The sequence below is a fragment of the Nyctereutes procyonoides genome, unplaced genomic scaffold, assembly GCF_905146905.1.
Source record: "Nyctereutes procyonoides isolate TBG_1078 unplaced genomic scaffold, NYPRO_anot_genome, whole genome shotgun sequence".
Lineage (NCBI taxonomy): Eukaryota > Metazoa > Chordata > Mammalia > Carnivora > Canidae > Nyctereutes > Nyctereutes procyonoides.
In genome coordinates this window covers 25,800,333-25,813,329 of record NW_026575139.1, presented here as the reverse complement: position 1 = coordinate 25,813,329, position 12,997 = coordinate 25,800,333, and the positions used below count along the sequence as shown (strand labels likewise).

The 12,997-nt window shown below is 43.3% G+C and overlaps 1 protein-coding gene across 9 annotated transcripts in view; it reads right to left on the bottom strand.

Annotated features, from left to right (window-relative positions):
* Window positions 1–4,925, bottom strand: part of NUMB (NUMB endocytic adaptor protein) — a 168,160-nt gene extending 163,235 nt beyond the window's left edge. For 4 of the 9 annotated variants that reach the window (XM_055303911.1, XM_055303914.1, XM_055303915.1 and 1 more), the window contains exon 1: window positions 4,512–4,659. The gene's annotated coding sequence lies outside the window, so the exon portion shown is untranslated. Of the gene's footprint in view, window positions 1–4,511; window positions 4,660–4,839 lie in introns of those variants that run through there. The other 5 variants (XM_055303916.1, XM_055303918.1, XM_055303917.1 and 2 more) reach the window with 3 other exon arrangements.
* Window positions 4,926–12,997: the final 8,072 nt, after the last annotated feature.

Genomic DNA, 12,997 nt, shown 5'->3' with positions numbered 1-12,997 from the left:
AACTGCAGAAGCAGAGACAAGTGCCCAGCCTTCTAATTCCACATGGTCCTGCCCAGGCTCCCATCCTCTAGGACTAGCAATTCTTAGTCTATTCACTCACTTGCATTCTGACCTGCTTTTCCAAGTGGAAGATAACAAAGGAAGAGTTATGGCAAGCAGTGGAAACTGCACAGTACAAAAAATATGTCCATGGGAGAATGCTGCAAATAGGATCATCCTCCTTTACATATGTCACTCTAGGAAAACTGCCAAGAGTGGCTCACTACTCTAGACTTACTTCCTACAGCTCCTCCAAACTCCTCCTCAAACACATGTCAGTATTCTCCTCATTCTCCCTTAGTTTTCAATCCTCCTTTTGCCCCAAGATTTCCAAGTGTATATTTTATATTTTCAAAAATATATTGCAGTATCATAGGGACATCCTACTTATCAGAACCTGTGTCTCACATCTGAACAAACATCGTAAGGCTTTATAGAGTATTTCTAACTTTAATAATAAAATTTCCAATAGGTTATATTACTGAAACAAATTTTCTTGGCAAAAAAAACGTATTTATTTTAATGTAAGAAAAAATAAGATAGAGAAATTATTTCTTAATATTTAAAGAGTACAGCTGTTTCCTTCCTCCTTAGCCCTATCAAGGAAACATGTATCAGAGTTTAGAAATTAGGAGGATTCAAGAACCATTCTGTGGAAATCAAAAGCTATCAAATACAATAAATAGATGTTTTGGCAAGCCCAAAATAAAATGCAGGTTCTGAAGTACTATATTAAATAAAGAACTTTTTATTAAGGTGTTAAGTTTACCAAGAGGCCTTTTCAGATAAAAGTTGTTCTCTCAACAAACTGAAAACCAGACATAGGTTTCTGTACCTTTACAAAATTAGATTTTCAGAGACCAACATTTCCACTAGGATTTACTCTATGGGTAAAGGCTAGAAGCAGAGAGAGCAGATCAGAAGCTATTTATAAAAGAGGATAAAACGCTACTGTAATAGAAAATAAATTTAATTAACTAGTGTTAATTGAACTTCTACTTTTTAAAATCATTTACTTGAGTTTTCTTTGATATATGAAATTAAGTCTCACTAAATTGTCCAGTCAGGAACATACAGTTTCTTTGAGACAAAAACCACCACTTATTCAACTACAGATTAACGAATCTCACTGTAAAATAAGTTGAGCAATCAGAGCTATTCATAGTTGAATGTGATTAAATTATCGGTGAATAATAAAGTCACTTGAATAAAGTCCATTTATTAAGCAAGTACTCAAACCGGTCAACGTTCATAATTACAAGGAATGAACATTCATATTATTCCCACACTCAATTATTAAGATTTTACATTCCTCCATCAGTTAGTAAAGAATTGAATGACCTCTACAAATGTGCCTACCAACTGCACAGAGACTTACAGAACAACCATTTTGGTGGTAGGGATACTCCATTTAACACAATGCAAGGAATTTAAAAGCTTTCATCCTTGGAACCTTTGTCACAAAGATCAGTAAATTTATTTTGTGAAAAGATTGCTTATGTTTTCAATTCAGATATATGATGATTCTATATTTTGTAGTCTTCTGAGCAAAAATAATTTAGTGAAATATAAAAGTCTGAGAAAAATTATTTCTGAGATAAGAAATTATGTAAAAATCCTAATGCAAAGCTACACCAAGGCTCTGTTCATAATTGCATAAAACATTAATGAAAGGGTTACATAAATCCCCTGGATTAAAGATTTTAAAGAGTACTGCAAGAATCTCTCAGTTTTCAGTATTGCTTTCTCTGCTCTTATATCTACAAAAACTAATCTAAATCAACTCTTCCTAAATACAAACCATCTAGATTTTTAGAGGAAAAATCAAACCAAGAACAACACAGAAAATACATATATATTCTTAACATAGCTTTAAAAAGGTACTGTAGATTACATTTAAGACCCTTAATTTATAATGTATGCCACATCCAGCTCATTCTCAAGGGAGAAAATCACCAAAACAAAAGCTCCTGCTTAATAAACTATTTACTTTGTAGTTAACCCTCTATCCCAGGTGCACTTTACTGTGGATTATCATCACTGTCTTCTCTTCAAAAACCTAGAAATCTAAAATACACAAGTATATCTGATTCCCTTAAAAATGCTTTGATATGTTTTCTATTAGTGTAAGGCCAGGAGAAGCTTTAAATAACTTTTACTCTTTAAAAAAAAAAAAAAAACACTCCTCTGCTTTTCTCCTTTGAAATGTGTCTTATTCGGCTTCTGCTTATTTTCTATAGATGAACTGTTCTCAAACCAGTCCATTTCAGCATTAGTTGTTTACAGACAACATGTCTAGTATACTTAGGGTTTTGTTTTTTTTTTTTACAGACTGTGCCTTACAGAAAGGGTAAACAAGAGGGCACAAGTGAAACAAAAGTGTACCACATCTGAGAAACACCACTCAATTTCATCCCCTCTGCCTCAAATTTCCTTAAGTCCTCATACCAAAGATTCTCAATATCTAAAAAGAGGCACAACACAATATGTGATAAGGCAAACATGAGAAACCAAATCAGAAGCTCAAGAAATTTAATAGAACGTATCACCACCAAATTACCAGAAGAAAAATACAGATATAAATAATAAAGCCAGTCCTAGAAACCCTTACTGAAGGATTATTTCTGTTGCACTGCCTGTCTTAAAACAGTTTTTCAAATTCTTTTGACTGTAAGAAATACATTTTACATAGTGATCTAGTACACACACTTATGAGAAACATTTCTCAAACAATGCTTTTCCTTACCAAGTGCAATTCCATTCTATTTCATCCTATTTTCAATGTGGCAGTAACCCAGTAAATTGATTTTATAAATTACGAAAAAAATCACGATCCACAATCTGAAAAACATAGGCTTCACAGTGAGTATGGGTATCCCTTATATTCGGATCATTTTTGCAATGTGCCTCTACTTGTCTCTAGCAGGGTAGACAGATATTTTAAGATTGCTACGTTATTATTGTTTTCATTGAAGCAAGTGGTTTTTAAAGTGTGAGCCTCTGACCAACATAAGCATCACCTGAGATAAATACAAATACTCAGGATCCACCCCAGACTTACTGAATCAGAAACTCTGGATGCGGCCAGCAGTCTGTAGTTTACCAAGCCCTCCAGGTGATTCTGGTGCAAGCTGAAGTTTGAGAACCACGGCATAAAAGAACCCAGGTCTTTATGCTCTCTATTTAACAATGCAGTCAGTAAGCACAGTGCTCACTCTGTGCCAATCGCTATCCTAAAAGTTCTACAAATATTAACACACGTGGAAAAAAAAACAGCCCTACGAAATAGAGACTATTATTATACCTATTACACGGAGGAGGAAACTTGTACAGAGAGGTTAAATTGTCCAAGCTAAGTGGCGGAACCAGAATTCGAGTTTCTAATTTGGCCAGGGTATGTCCATCCTTTCATGACGTCCATCTTTTTGATCAAGTCCCCTGTCCTGCCTATTCCCTTAGTTTGAGCTACTTATCCCCCCTTTCTCTTTCAAACTCTCCATCCTGTCAATGTCCTCATTTTCTAATATCATTGGTGTCATCCTAAAACAAAAAAAAACAAAAAAAAAATTTTTTTCCCCCTAAAGCACTGGAATGCAAGAAGTTACTTAACCCAACTTTTGGGAGCTTTTTCTCTCACATCTTAGTTTTATGAAGGCGAGGTGCCTTCTATTTCTGCAGTCCTGAGAACACACTGACGGCCACACTGTTAGTTTCTCGTAGCCGCTGCTCCGGCCGGTCTCCACAGGACCACCACTCTCACCCTGAACAACTTTCTCACTCCCTCCTACTACGCCCTGTATCTACTACGCGCTTCCTACGAGGAAATTACTTCTCCCCGCCCACCCCTGTGTCATTTTGCTTGACTCCTCTCCAACTGAGAGAACTTCCACTCCCCGGCAGACCCCTCACCCTAGTCTCCAATCCGACCTACTCCTCGAGGCTCCCCGGTGGCGCGCGGGTCCTCAGACCCAGGAGCTCCGGGTTCCAGTCTCGGGTCGCCCAGCCCAGCCCAGCGGTGGGGGCAGGGCGCTCCGGCTCCACTCCAGCTGTTCAAGGTCTCCACAGGTCCCACCCTGCTGAAACCCGGAGCCCTCCACGCTCGGACAGCCGCCTCTCTCAGGAGGGCCCCCAGCCCCACCCCCACCCCCACCCCCGGCCTCTCGCCTCTCCTCGACGCCCCCGCTCGGACTCAGGTCCCTCAGGGTCATCCCGAACCCCGGCCGCCCTCGGTCAGACTCCCTTCTCCCTCGGACCCGGGCCACTCCCAGTTTCCCGGCCCCCCAGCTCTCTCCGCTCGGGCCGCTCTTGGGTTTCCCGGGTTTCTCTGCTCCCTGGCACCCAAGCTGCCCTGAGTGTGCATTCCCGGGCTCACCCGGTCTTCGGACCAGGTCGTGGCGGGTCACCCCCGGGTCGCCCCCCTCCCCTCCCCCCCCCCGGGACCCCGTCCGCTCCCGTCTCCCAAGGGGTCTTACCGCTTCCACAGCGGGCGCCGGTCAGTGCCCCAGACCCAAGCAGCGGGACGTCCCGAGGGACCTGCCGGCCAGAACCGCTAGGGTCCCGCCCCAGCCTATCTCGCCAACGCGAACTCCGCCGCCGGGAACCGGGCCATTCTCCCACCAGCCCAGTCAGCGCGAACTCGCCGCCGCCGCCGCCGCCGCCGCCCTGGCCCCGGCCCCGGCCCGACCCGGCCCACAGTGCAGGCCCCCTTCCTCTCGGCCTCCGCCTCGGGAGCGCCGAGCTGGAGTTTCCGGCCCGAGACGGCCGCCACCCAGACCTCAGGCCCGCGTTACCGGCACTCACCTGCCGCTGCCCCCCAACCAACTCCAGCGCCACTGCCTCTACCTCGGCCGCCAGTAGCCACCAAGCGCCACCACCTCCCCCATGACAACAGGCCCGCCCCGTTTCATACTTTCTGACTCCCCATTGGATAGAGGGGCGGCGGCTTTCTGCTCTGATTGGCTCCTTGCAGCTGTCCGTCATAGCTTCCTCACCGCCCCTTTTCCTGAACCCGGTATTTAGCCCCCGTCCGGACCCGGAGCGCCCAGTACCAAGGTTTAGTTGTTATTGGCTGATGGCTGGGCAGTTCGAAGTTATGATAGGCTGCCAAAAGTGTCTGTTAAGTCAACTGGCAAGGGATGCGATGGCTTTGGTTGGTTCAAGCTCGGGTACAGTTTGGTTGCGCAGTAGAAAGCAAGGAAGGGGCAGACGCTCACGGCCCGAGGTTACCCGGGAAGGGTTAACTCTTTGTTGTAGAGTTCCCTCTATGTACCCATCCCTTTCTCCAGTTCCCTCCCTGTAGGGAGAAATTGATGGCTGCTAGTTTATAGGGTAGTACTTAGAAAATACCAGCATCAGAGATTGTATTTAAGGAGTGTTTTCCAACTCCTTGGAGAAAAGCACTTGTACAGATAAAAATTTCTTCTTCTCGAAGTCCCAATTTGCACCCAGTTTCCTTGAAGGTCTTTCCAGAAGTCTCTATTCTAAAGGGCAAAGCACGAACATTTATTGAGCAGAAATCAGACACTTCTGTGGCAATTGTAACGTCGTTAATAAACTGAAGTGGCATGTTGAGCGTTCTCTAGCTTCCAGACTCACCCCTGGCTGGCTCCTGCCAAGTGACCAAGCAGCCATCAGCAAGTTTGAACTAAACCAGCCGCATTTATCCTTGTGATGCTCTGGAAATGAGAATTTGGTTACCCCCACCTTCTCCCAACTTGATTTTTATGTTCAGCAGTTCTTAAATAGCCCTACTAGATGTGTGTCAGATACTTGAAAAGCTTGTCTTTTTTTTTTCCCCCAACCTCTCCTCTTCCTAGCAGTCTAAATTAGGACCATTGAATGAATTGCAGCCCTTTTCTTACATTGGCACAATGCACAAGAATAAATGATTGCATTTTTTATTTATTTGGGTACAAGTCACAGTATGCATTTTTGAGAAATCTGGTGTAGCTATAAAAACTCTTGTGCTCCTAGAAATACATCCATCGTTAGATTTTGGTTTTCTTTTTCATTTCCACCCACTTTTCCTGTTCTTAAACAACAAAACGCTGGCCTGATTTGTCTTTAAATTTCTAACTCAGATTTATTTTTTTTAATGTCCCTGTATTTTGCTTTTATTTTTTTATTTTTTATTTTTATTATTTATTTATTCGGGGGGGGGGGGGGGCGGGCAGAGACACAGGCAGAGAGAGAGGCAGGCTCCATGCAGGGAGACTGATGTGGGACTCCATACCAGGTCTTCAGGATCACACCCTGGACCAAAGGTGGCGCCAAACCACTGAACCACCCGGGCTGCCCCTCTAAGTCAGATTTAAATGTACCTTCCTCACAACTCTACCTATAATATACAAACCCGTGGACCATGAAACATACCCAGGGACGGACTGGGAAAAGTCAAAGAGGTACTCCTTCACAAGCATTACCTTATGGGATCCCTGGGTGGCGCAGCGGTTTGGCGCCTGCCTTTGGCTCAGGGCGCGATCCTAGAGACCCAGGATCGAATCCCATATCGGGCTCCCGGTGCATGGAGCCTGCTTCTCCCTCTGCCTGTGTCTCTGTCTCTGTCTCTCTCTCTCTCTCTCTCTCTCTCTCTCTCTCTCTGTGTGTGTGTGAATATCATAAATAAATTAATTAATTAAAAAAAAAAAACAAGCATTACCTTATGGTTGGGAACCTCCTTATGGAACTGAGAATCTAAATCTGGACTTTAGAAATGTTGTGTTTGCCCCTTCGTTCTTCTGCTAACTCTTTGTCCCATATCTCTTCTGTTCTCTCTTCTGTCCTTTGCAGAGCAAGCCACAAATAGTCTAAAACTGCACTGTTTGGTATGCAGGAAAAAAGTGTCTATTTTCTAGGTTATATTTTTAGTCAAGTTTGAAGAAACTACGTATCACCAAACTAGGCGGAAATTATTCCTCCAATAACTATAACAATAAAGTGTCTTTTCCTAATTATTTTCCAGAACTTTCCTCCCCCTTCCCTCATCCTCACCTTCCAATTTAGAAATAACCTCCCCTTCAATTCAGTGACTCATAAAAAGCCTATAAAAGGAAAGTGGAAAAGACAAAATAACTTCAGAGATGTCTGAATCATTCAGTTGAAGGAAAGATCAGACATTGACCATGATAAGATGGAGCCAAGACATAAGAAAAGCCTGAGCTAACATCCATAACAAATGAAGTAACATGCAGATGTGAAGATTCCCCAACAAGAAGGAGGTATCAGTATGTCCTTTACACAGCCTTTTAATATATTACCAGCTTTCTTCTCTCTAGTCTTGGCTGTATGCCCTACCTACCAATTTTAGAGCAAGTTAGAAGGCAATTAATGTCCTAGCAGATAGGAAACAGTAACGTCATAGGAGGGCATGGGCATTATTATGGTACTTTGGGTAATAATGGCTCTTGTACAGCCATAGTGACTTGGTGCCATAGAGAACATAGTATTATGCCAGTCTCACTAAGAGGACTTGCCATCAAGTTCAGGAACTCAACAAAATTACTATCACAAAACTGGGAATATTGCCACAAAGGTCAACTATTCATTCTATTCCATACACTGAAAAAAAAAGTATTCATAAAGTTTTTTGCATATATATATATACATATATATATAGACTTCTACCACTACCATTCCTTGTGAAAATCAGGTAAGAAATGTAAAATAGACATGTTCAACCCTGTAAGAAGAGAAAAAAATTCTTAAAGAAGGAAGGTTTTGGGACATCTGGTGGCTCAGTGGTTGAGCATCTACCTTTGGCTCAGGTCATGGTCCTGGGGTCCTAGGATCGAGTCCTGCATGGGGGTCCCTGCAGGGAGCCTTCTTCTGCCTTTGCCTATGTCTCTGCCTCTCTGTGTCCCTCATGAATAAATAAATAAAATATTTTAAAGAAAAGAAAAGAAGGAAGTTTTTAAGGAACATTCTTTGAGCCAACAGAAGGCTATTTGTTGTGTTATTAAAGTCCATGCAGTACTAGGAAGGTTACTGCTTATATCCCACATTTTGATTTTGTATGCACAAGGTGACCTTACAACATAATTAATCCACTCAGCCTCTCTTTTCTTTCCTGTGCTACGTCTTCACCACTCTTAAGACCCCATCTTAGAAAGCAAGAACACTGGAGTCAGGGAGTCTGCAGCTTTGTGTTGTGAGGCTGACTATGGAGGTGGCACAGATGGTATCTGTTCAGAGTCACTTGAGCAAGACCAGGATAACAGGTATTAAAGGCAAAAATAGACTTTATAAATCCTGATTAAGTAGACAATGAAGGACTTGGAGTGATGTCCTGATGTCTAAGGAACAGCATGGTTTGCCCTGGGCTCCAGTGCATACTGATGCCACTTTCTGCTCTCTTTTCATCACAACATTTTTCAAGAGAGTAGAATCCAGGTTTCCTTTCATTTCTATTTTAGCCCATGGGTGGTGGGGAATCTCACTAGGGGAAAACTCCTTTTTTGGGTTTGATTTTGGATCCCCCGCCCCTTTGGATTCTACACACAATTCCAAATGGATTAGAGAAACAAACAACTGATAGAGAAGAAAATCATTCAGATAGTAGACAACAGCCAGAGCTGCCTGCTGCTGCCAGTTGGAAGCAAGCCAAGATATTTGATAAGAGGTAGTTCCCTGAATTAGGGATCCCTGAAGATGGAGACTGATGGGGATGAAGGGATTAGAGAGGAGGGTTTGGGGTAGGGGTTGGGAGGAAGGCCAGCAGAGAAGAAAGTAAGGAAAGCCGACAGAGCTAAGAGGACACAGACTGCTGAGCCAGCTTAAAGTCCTACCCCATCTCCCTGCCTGTGGACTTTATACCAGGTTGCACAATTACACCAACAAAGTGCAGCCTCTGTTACTGGTTGAAAGGAGAACCAGGCCAGAACTTTACCCTATGGGATCTTTGCTCTAGTGCCACTTGGAAATCCTCCCTGAGCTCAAAGCCTGCTGCTCTAGCATCAGAGCAAAGCTGATAAAGGCCAGCCAGCCATCCAATAAGCATAGCTTCATTTGATATTATAAAGGTGACCACTGGCATGAACTATGGATGAAGAAAGGAAAACTATCTGGAAGATGTTTTTGCCATCTCAAACTGGGGAGATTTCAACACAGAGAAGTGCCAAGCTACTTTCCATGCTAGAACAAAGCACTGTGGTTTTAGTTTCAAAGTTCAAGGCTATCTTCCATGAATGGGGAGAGGCAAAAAAAAAAAAAAAAAAAAAAAAAGAGTGAAAAATGGTGTTCTCTCAGGTAGAACAATTTCCTTTCCAATGGTAGAACTCAGATGATTTTTTTAAAAGAAATTTATTTATTTATTTATTTATTTATTTATTTACTTACTTATTTACTTACTTACTTATTTGAGAGAGACAGATGGGGAATGGGCAGAGGGGAGGGAGAGGGAAAGAATTGCAAGCCAACTCCACTCTGAGTGCAGAGCCCAATAGGGGACTCCATCTCACAACCCTGAGATCATGACCTGAGCCAAAACCAAGAGTCAGATGCTTAACTGACTGAGCCACCTAGGCACTCCCATATGATTTTTAAATAGCACACCAGACCTCCTCATTATGTAAGAGATGAATTTTCATCCTCAAGAAATATGTGTGTACCCTTTTACCTTACATTTTATAGATAAGACAGCTTGAGGGATCCCTGGGTGGCGCAGCGGTTTGGCGCCTGCATTTGGCCTAGGGCGCGATCCTGGGGACCCGGAATCGAGTCCCACATCGGGCTCCCGGTGCATGGAGCCTGCTTCTCCCTCTGCCTGTGTCTCTGCCTCTCTCTCTCTCTCTCTCTCTCTCTCTGTGACTATCATAAGTAAATAAAAATTAAAAAAAAAAAAAAAAAGACAGCTTGAGTACTTGTAAAAAGGATGGGCTACAGCTTGTAGCTCTGCCATTATACTGTTGAAGGGAGCCCCTGGTTACTATCATTAGATCTATGGGTGGACCAGCCATTCTTCCGCAGCAGGGAGTGGGCTTTTGAGCACCATTTAAACTTTTGTCCATCACTGTTTTACACACAAAGAGTTTCCTGGAAACATGGCTACACTCCAAAGATTTCAGAGAGTTGAATGCCTTCTAGACCTCCACTTTTCCAGTCACTTGGAATCACATGAGAAAGTAGATTTGAGGGATCCCTGGGTGGCGCAGCAGTTTGGCGCCTGCCTTTGGCCCAGGGCGCGATCCTGGAGACCCGGGATCGAATCCCACGTCGGGCTCCCGGTGCATGGAGCCTGCTTCTCCCTCTGCCTGTGTCTCTGCCTCTCTCTCTCTCTCTCTCTCTGACTATAATAAATTAAAAAATATATGTATATTTTAAAAAAAAAGAGAAAGTAGATTTGAGGGATCCCTGGGTGGCTCAGCGGTTTAGCGCCTGTCTGCCTTCGGCCCTGGCCTTGATCCCGGAGTCCCAGGATTGAGTCACAGGTTGGGTTCCCTGCGGGGATCCTGCTTCTCCCTCTGCTTATGTCTCTGCCTCTCTTGTGTCTCTCATGAATGAATAAATAAATAAATCTAAAAAAAGAAAGAAAGTAGATTTGAACTATGTGTTCAAATTCTGACTTTCCCGTTTAACTAGCTGTGTGACTTTGGGAAAGTTGATTCATGTCCCCATGCTTCGGTTTCTTCATCTACAAAATGGGATGTGTTAGTTATATTTTGCTGTATAACAAATTACCCCAAAACTCAGTAACTTAAAACAACTTATATTATCTCCATTTCTGTAGGTCAGAAATCCTGATGCAGTTTTGCTGAGTCCTCAGGCTCTGAGTCTCTCACAAGGCTGCAGTGATCTTAAGGCTCAGGTGGGATGGATCTGCTCTTACCTCACTTACGTCATTGTTGGCAGAACTCAGTAGCTCACTTTGGGCTAAGGCCTTAGATCCTCAAGAGCTATTGATATGAGGCCTCTGTCAGTGCCTTGCCATGAGGGTCTCTCCATAAAGCATCTCTCTTATTTTTTTTTAAGATTTTATTTATTTGAGGGATCCCTGGGTGGCACAGCGGTTTGGCGCCTGCCTTTGGCCCACGGCGCGATCCTGGAGACCCGGGATCGAATCCCACGTCAGGCTCCCTGTGCATGGAGCCTGCTTCTCCCTCTGCCTGTGTCTCTGACTCTCTCTCTCTCACTGTGTGCCTATCATAAATAAATAACAAACAAACAAAAAAAAAGATTTTATTTATTTGAGAGAGAGAAAGAACGAGTACGAACAGGGGGAATGGCAGAGGGAGTAGGAAAAAGAAGGCAGGGCTCCCTGATGCAATGCGGGACCAATCCTGGATCCTGAGACCACCACCTGAACCAAAGGCAGATGCTTAACGGATGAAGCTACCCAGGCAACCCCTCCATAAAGCATCTCAAAACATGGCAGCTTATGTCATTAGGATAAGCAAGAGGGCAAGAGAGAGGGCCAGCAAGAGAGAGACTGCTATCAAGACAGAAGTCAGAGTCTCTTGTAATCTAATCACAAAACTGATATCCTGTATCACTTTTGCCACATTCTATAGAATGTTAGAAGCAAGACTTTAAGTCCCATCCACACTGAAGAAGCGAGTATTATGCAAGAATATAAATATCAAGTGGGGGATCATTGAAGCCACTTTAGAATTAGCCTACCATAGGGGTGCCTGGGTGTCTCAGTTGGTTAAGCATCTAACTCTGGATTTCAGCTCAGGTAATGATCTTAGGGTTGTGAGATGGAATCCTGTTGTCTGGCTCCCACTGAGCATGGAGCCTATTTAGAATTTTCTCTCTCTCTCTCTCTCCCTCTCCCTCTGCCTCTCCCCCACCTCTAAAAAAAGAATTAGCCTACCTTAGGAAATAATAATAATAATAATACCTCCTTGTAGTTTTCATTTAAAGATTAAATGAGGGACGCCTGGATGGCTCAGCAGTTGAGCGGCTCCCTTCAGCTCAGGGTGTGATCCTGGGGTCCCAGATCCAGTCCCCCCCCCCCCCATCCAGCTCTCTGCAGGGAGCCTGCTTCCTCCCTCTGCCTATGTTTCTGCCTATCTCTCTCTCATGAATTAATAAATAAAATCTTATAAAAAAAGATTTAAAAATAAAGATTAAATGAGAGAATGGGGGCATCTGGGTGGCTCAGTTGGTTAAGTGTCTGCCTTTGGTTCAGTTCCTGATCCCAGGGTCCTGGGATCCAGCTCCACCTTGGCAGGGAGACTGCTTCTCCCTTTGCCTGCTGCTCCCCCTGCTTGCAGGTATGCTTTTGCTCTCTCTCTGTCTGTCAAATAAATTAATAAAATCTTTAAAAAAATTAAATGAGATAATGTGTTCAATTCAGAGATGGGCATATATAACTGGCTTATATAACTATTATTACCATTAATGTCATTATTGAGTATATAATGATTTTCTCTCCTTTCTAGCTATTACAACAAAACCTTTATGAGGAATAAATGAGATAATCTACATAATTCAGGAAGTGCTGAACACATAGTATGTACTCAGTAGCCATCAGTTATTATTAGCATTATATGAGTGTGTGATACCTGGTTTCCTCTCCAAGCTACTAGATACGCTATGACTATGGTAACTTTTCCAGGATGGTCTTATTTTCAAATATTTTGTCTCATTTTCTTATGTGTACCCTATATTTGCCAGACCATAATGCCAGTCCTGTCTGCAATATACTCAAAACCAACAAGATTGGGCTAATTATGGGAGCACCTCCGATATGCAGAAATCTGAGCCTGGCTCTATGGAAGTTCCAGAGAGGAGGGAGTATGCCCAAAATGAGCAGGGACTGAATTGTCTTTGTCCCTTTAAAAAAAAAAAAAAAAAAAAAAAAAACCTAGTCACTGTGCAGTCTGCTAAGTCAGTCCTTAACTGAGGATAAGGGAAAGGGGGAGCCCATGCAGACTTTGTGGACAGAGTAAGGACACCCAAAAGGAGGTTTCCACACCTCGATTTGAAGCAGTAAGAACCCAGAGACTGGGATCCCTGG